The sequence below is a fragment of the Anopheles gambiae genome, chromosome 2 (assembly GCF_943734735.2).
Source record: "Anopheles gambiae chromosome 2, idAnoGambNW_F1_1, whole genome shotgun sequence".
Classification (NCBI taxonomy): domain Eukaryota; kingdom Metazoa; phylum Arthropoda; class Insecta; order Diptera; family Culicidae; genus Anopheles; species Anopheles gambiae.
This window is the reverse complement of record NC_064601.1, coordinates 30,554,983-30,561,830: the sequence shown is the minus strand read 5'-3', so window position 1 is coordinate 30,561,830 and position 6,848 is coordinate 30,554,983.

Below are 6,848 nucleotides of genomic sequence, written 5' to 3'. Positions count from 1 at the left end.
CAGGCGACTCGGTCAGGTAAGGTAGCGAAAACTCCACGTGTTTAGTAGACCGCTAGCACCTAACAGCAACGACAACAACAACAAAACCTGGGACATGGGAATTAAAATACGATCGGGTTAAACAATAATCATCCACTAGCAAGTAAGTGTGAGTGTGTGTGTGCATGGATGTGCGACAGCCACCGACCGGCAACAAACTGGGATGGTAATTGTGTAGCGAGAAAGTGTAGAATGGAAGGATAGTAGAAGAAAAAAACATGTGCAATTTTTAACTTTAATCATATCCACTTCTCAAGTAGGTGTGCGATTACGTTACGTTAGTTTCTTATAACGTTCTTCTTTCTTTTCCTATTCCAAGTTGGTTCGTACGGCTGCTCTTTAGGCAAAATCTATCAATTCAACTATCGGGGAGCTAGTGAACTAGTGAAAATGCTTTTTTCCATTTTATATTCCTTTTCCACTCTCAATCTGTTCGGCTGTCGTTTCTAACGTTATTCTAATATTATGAAAGTATTGTAAAATAAAACAACACATATAATAACACACACACGCAACACAACAACATACTTAAGTACACACAAACACAAGCCTAGAAAGCTTCAAGCTTGAGATAAACGACAATGTAGAATGTAAAGGTGTAAAGCAGCTCGCGCGTGGTAGAGTAGCGTTTAAGCCAGACATTGTTAACTTAGTAAGCAATTCTTCCGACCACCCTTCTCGAGCGGAAAAGGGAAAACTCATCTATATAAATGTATTAATATGGTCACGCATAAAGATGAAGAAATAAAACTCAATCTTACCTACAAACTAAAAGAAGATGCGTGTCACGTATGATTCTGAGGTTGTCATTTTGATGTTTGTTGGTAAACATGAAGTACACATGAAATGGGAGATATTGAAATGTTCGAATTGAGGTAAGGTTTACTCACTATTCATTTTTACAGCAATAAGACACATGGCTTCTTTTATTGGACACATTATTCAACATCTTGTGAAATGCTTTTGATGTCCCAGCTATACTCTTGACTACATAAATTGATTTAAATGTGTCCGTACGTACTCAAAGCCATTACGCGTGCAACAATTGAATTTCACTCGTATCTTCAACGTCCACTTGCGTTCACAATTTCTCAACCAACTGCTTTTAATTGTCTCTGTTTCGTCGATCAAAAGTTTGCTGTAATTGAAGAAGAAGTAAACACACTCAAGATCACATTTTACATAGTTAAGCCGTTTCCTAATTTGCGGAAATTTTACAACGCATCGCCCAGTTCCGGGAAAATCCAATCCAAACCAATTGGCCAAAGCAAACGTAAAATCGGCTTCTATCTTCGACCGCACCGATCGACACCGATCGAGCCTGGATGACAAACCCGTTCGCCTGGGCGGGCACCGATACACATCGAGATGGATTAGCACGGTTTCGGTATAGTTGCGTCGATTTCGTATGCTCTCGTATTTTATGGCTTTCCGTGTCGCTGTGTGTAAAATAAATCAAAAATTGGACCCAGCTAAAGGTAAGTTTACCGTTGAGAAATACGACAGTTCAGCTGAAACGGTTGGCGAGAAGCGGGGAGGGAAAGCGAAAACACCAACCCTGCAACGATATATTGGTTTTGCTGGATGTTGGATTAATTGGAATCGCGAGCAGGATTGAGGCAACCGCCGTGTTGCAGCCGCGTGTGGCATGGCACCTTGCGCGATCCGTTCGCCCGGCGACTTCGACATACGGCAGCCGGCAGTCCACAAATGATTGCCATGATCGAGCGCGCTTGATTATTGTGATCTGAGGTTGGCTCAGTGAGGCAACACGGCTGGATGGCAACTACAGCCTATGGGGCATTTTTTATGACAGTTTTTTTCTTTTCAATTGCACGCTCCGCACTAAATGAGCGCCCTCGAAAGGGCGTTGGGCTGTGATGAGGTGAAAATATGCTTGCCTGCGAACTAATCAACCCTAAAGCACCGAGTGATTATCACTTGGGCATCGATACATGGCATGGGTAAGTAAGGTCAATTGCAAATGCTCATACAACCCACAAACCCCCGAAGCCAGCGTCTAGTGAGCATTAGCGTCAGCTCTACTCCCAATTCATGGCTGAAAGATTAAGCTAGCTTTTGAAAGAAAAAGAAACACATGCCCAACTCACTTCAGCCCTTTCCCGGTGACACACCGTCGGCGCGTTTGCCCCCCCAAAGCTACCAGGGAAGGAAAACGGACCGATTAACTTGAAGATCTCTGCATCAAATTGGATTGACTCAAACTGGCGTTCAGGCCCAAGCTGCCGAAACGAACCACCATAGCCGTAAATGAATGGCGTTTTAGGCGATCCGTTTATTGGACTTACGATCGATTTATGTTTTATTCCCCTTACCATTCCGTTTCGGCATCGTTATTTCAGATCGCTTTGAAAGAAAAAGGGGGCCAACTTCAGCTTCACACTCGTATGACTTGACCACTTGGTTTCACTTTTGCTGCAGCACTGGATACTTTTGTCTCTCTACCGAATCACCGATCTGCCTCAGCCGATAAGTCCTGCCCGGCGCTTGACTCCAAACAGATTACCCGAGCCCCGGCTAGCGCTATTCCTGGGACTGCTTCGGGAGAAATTTTGCTACCAATTTGGTCGTGGCGATTGATCGATTCTGATTTGACGGTGACCAATCCGTCACTCACGGACAGCTTATAATGATGGTCGTTATCGAGGGCGCTAGGGGAAAAGTGATTGACAAATTAGTAACTCTATCAACCGGGACTTCTCGACCTTGCTGCGGCATTAAGTGCGGGCCCTTACGAAAACCAATGGTACCGGCTGGCGTGGTGCAATCGCCGTCTCAGCGATTTCCTCTACCCGCCTGCACTGGCCAGGCAGCAGAGAAGGAGAGAGAGAAAAAATGAGCCGCAATTTTTCCAAACGTCGCGATCGCTCAATCTCAATCATTACTTCCCTGTTCGAGCTTACCGATTAACGAGCTAAAGCACCGCCATCGCGCTGGAAGTGGGACAATTTCTAAAATGTGTGGAAGGAGTGGGGAAAGGAGAGAAGCAAAAAGTGTACGTGGAAAAACTATCTCAACCGAAATGTGGGTTCCTCCTTCCTCACAAACCACGCTTCCACTCTCTTTAATGAGTCGAATCCGATGCGAATCACTGCGCACCTTACCCGCGTTTAGGTTTTTCCTAAATAATCTTAACCTCGTTTCACTCTCCCGGCCTGCCGTCTCCCTTTTTTCGTGTGCAGCCAGTGCGATACTGCTCGACTCGACTGTGGATCTGTATTGGGCTTCTTTTTTGTTTTGTTTTGTTTAGTGGTAAATTGACCTTAATTCGCCTATTTCATCCGATTTAGTAATTCATTTACGCCGGCTAGGGTTACAACAGCGTGTTTTGAGCGAGCGGCGATTCCGGTGCAGTTCGAAAGTACACACGGACGGAGCGCGCATCGAAAGCTCAAGTTTGCGGGTCTAAAACGGTGCGTTTGGCGTGAATAATACAATGTCCAAATGGTAGTAATTATTCCCAATAATTGTTTGGGCAAGAAGTAGGAAATCCGGAGGTAAAAATAACACACAGTGATTAACAAGTTTGAGCCGGTCTCGTAGTACAGTCGTCAACTCGTACGACTTAACAACATGCCCGTCATGGGTTCAATCCCCAAATAGACCGCGCCGCCATACGTAGGACTGACTATCCTGCTATGGGGGGAATCAATTAGTCACTGAAAGCCAAGCCCACAAGTGGGTACAGGCAGGCCTTGACCGACATCGGTTGTTGAGCCAAAGAAGAAGAAGATTAACAAGTTTGAGCTGAGCAGGTGACTAAATATTACCAAATGTTTTTAAAAATTTCATTCAAAATAAAGAAAAATATCATGTCATTTCCATTAAAACGTCTTCAATTTCATCATTAAACGCATTTCATTTGATTTTAAACGATTTCACATAAAGTTATATCATTTTCACTAAAAATGTGTTAAGATGAGAAACGGAGGTGTTTATTTCGATCTATTAAAACTGTATGTTAAATCCTTTAGAAAATATTGATATCATCATGATTACCTGTAGTCTCATTACTTTTGGAAAGGAAGAACGGCTCAGCCTTTAATCATTTTTAGACCATAAGATCGATTTTGTTTATTTATTGGTTTTAGTCCGCTACTATACTAAAATAATTAAAATGTTATTTATGAAGCCGTGTACCACCAAGAACACATTCGGATTTAATAGACCTTAATTATAACTCAATGCAGCAGACATCATATGCATGAAACAATCGTGCATGTTTACATCGTACAGCAATGCACACAGCCACAAGATCAACCAATCCGCCTTTCCGCCTAGTCAAGCTCACTCACTCCAAAACATGCTGCTTTTGCCGGGATGTCACGCTTTATGTAAATTCTACCCCTAGCCTACTCACAGCAAGCCTTCTATTGTATGTCTCCCCGGTTTCTAGCGTATAAACATAGCAGTGCGCTCAAATGTATGGAAATAGTTATTAACCAACCCTTAAGCAAACCACGCAAAACCCTACAATAGTGCATTAACACCACATGCAAGCGTCCTCTGCTAAGCAAACAGGAATATTGTTCCTTCCGCCATTGCACCGATCCCGCATCGGTTGGTGCAACATATTTATCACTGCTTTACACGCGTTTCTCCCCCCTGCGTGTAAAGCAGTGGTCTCCTGCACGTGTGTCTCCCCCCCCCCCCACACACACACACACATCAGGAGTGCGTAGGAAAAGTAAAACAAATCCAACCGACCAGCTCCCCATCAGCCCCATCATCTAGCGAGCGTAAACATTTGCGTGGAAAGTCAACATGCAGCCATCGTGAAACCAGCACCACACAAACACATCGAAGAACGAATGAACGACAAACATGCAACGCATGCTAGCAAATCGCTGTGATCGATTGGGTCAGGTTCGATTAAAGATTCTTTTTTTTTCATCGCCCTTGCCATAATCCACGACCAAAGTTCTTTTGAAATATCTATCCATTTGAGTAATTCTGTAGCGCTATTTCACAGCGCTTCTGACCCAGGGAGGCATTTATTTATTGCTCAACCAAGCCGTTTTTGCTTCTGCTGCTAATATCACAATCTCACACACGCGGTGTCCAGATCCAGATGCCAATTTATTGCCCTGTCCGTGACGAACAATGACTTTATCCTGCGACTGTACAATAGCGCCAGTGTCTTTTCCCGCTGTCCTACTTTTCGGTGCAAGGTATGCATTGCACTATTCCATGCACCCCGCGTGATGTTGCATACTCTCTCCCTGTATGCGATGTACGAGATGGTGAAGGAAGTCGCTGCACACACCGCTACCGGTGATACGAAATCGTAAAGAAGCGCACCCGCGGTGGTGGTGGTGGAAGATCATATCCACGGCAAATGGCGGGAATGGCGATCTGAACGCCCACGGTACGCCCACGGACGCATGAAATGGGCGATCGCGCGTGCGCTCGTGCAGTCGAATTGCATAAATTGTGTCACTCAATTTAATTGCTAATGCGCAGCTGAGGCGCCCAGAACGCTCGCCAGTTGCTCACCACCCCCCTGCAGCTGGGGATGCGTGTCGGCCGATTGGAGTTGCACAGTGTACACAGTGTGCTACCATGACCAAACCTCTCCCCTTTTCCCAACACGGGTCAGAACACACACACATTGGCATTATTCAATTTGTTTGCATGCGTTCGCGGGTCGGGAGTCGTTCCCAAACCGCCGACCGAGCCCTTCGCGGTGGGCGATCGTATCGACCTGGAGGGTGGTCCGTCCGGAGGGTGTGCTGATGGAAAGTTCGTATCCATTCGATTGGTGCTTTTTCCATCCCCTTTCCCTATAGAATTGCATTGTAGGAATAGGTACAGAGTGATTTTAACCCTCGGAGGTTATGTTTATAAAATAATAGTTAAACGTACTATTACATGAAGTATGACTTTTTATTATTTTATATTTACTTATGCATTCACAAAAAAGCTTTACCTGAAAAGACAAACCAATATAAAACTAGAAAACACATGAAAAAAGACAACAGTTATGACAAATAAACGTTAACATTAATGTATGATCAACGATCATTGTAAAGTATTTAAAGCATATTCCATACCAAAGCTTCATCCCACCAAACCACACAAACCGACTCGTCTTGCAAGGGTTTATGCAATCTCGCAATGCAATTCAACCGTCGCACAAGCCACGTTCACAGCACGACGAATGGGCGAGCTCGCGTCGTTCAACCCCGGCACTAAAGAGATTCAATAAAACTGTACCACCATCAGCACCACCACCACCACCACAATGGCGCTCATCCCACCACCGCGGGTACAATCTCGGTACAATCGGTCGCGCCACTCCACTCCACAATAGGCGAATGGCCATGATAATGAAAATTTCGCACCAGCAAACCAGTCACCGGGATAAACGTGACGGAGCGCTGGTAAAGGGGCGCTCACTGCCAGGCACCGGCCAGCGGGGCCGTGTCACGGTCAGTGTCACTGCCACCCGTGTTGTGACTAACACCCCCGGGGCGCTTTACTCCACCGGGCGTGTGAGTGTGAGAGATGGATCGCGCACGAGTGAATGACCGTCGTCGTCGTAGTCGCCGTCACACCCGCTTCATTTAAGTGCCGTTGAGATGCGCATGTGATGGAAGTGCATTGATTGTTGGTCGGACAATTTAGCTTTGGCGTTTGATGTGGGTTTTCGCACCTTTTGAGGGAGCATCAAGATGAACTACACAGGCTTGGAGGAGTGGTCCAACAATGGGAGTGTGTTTGTAACTTAGCATTTTAATACAATGGACAATTAACGGGGATTTGCTCTCCCCGACATTGAACATTGA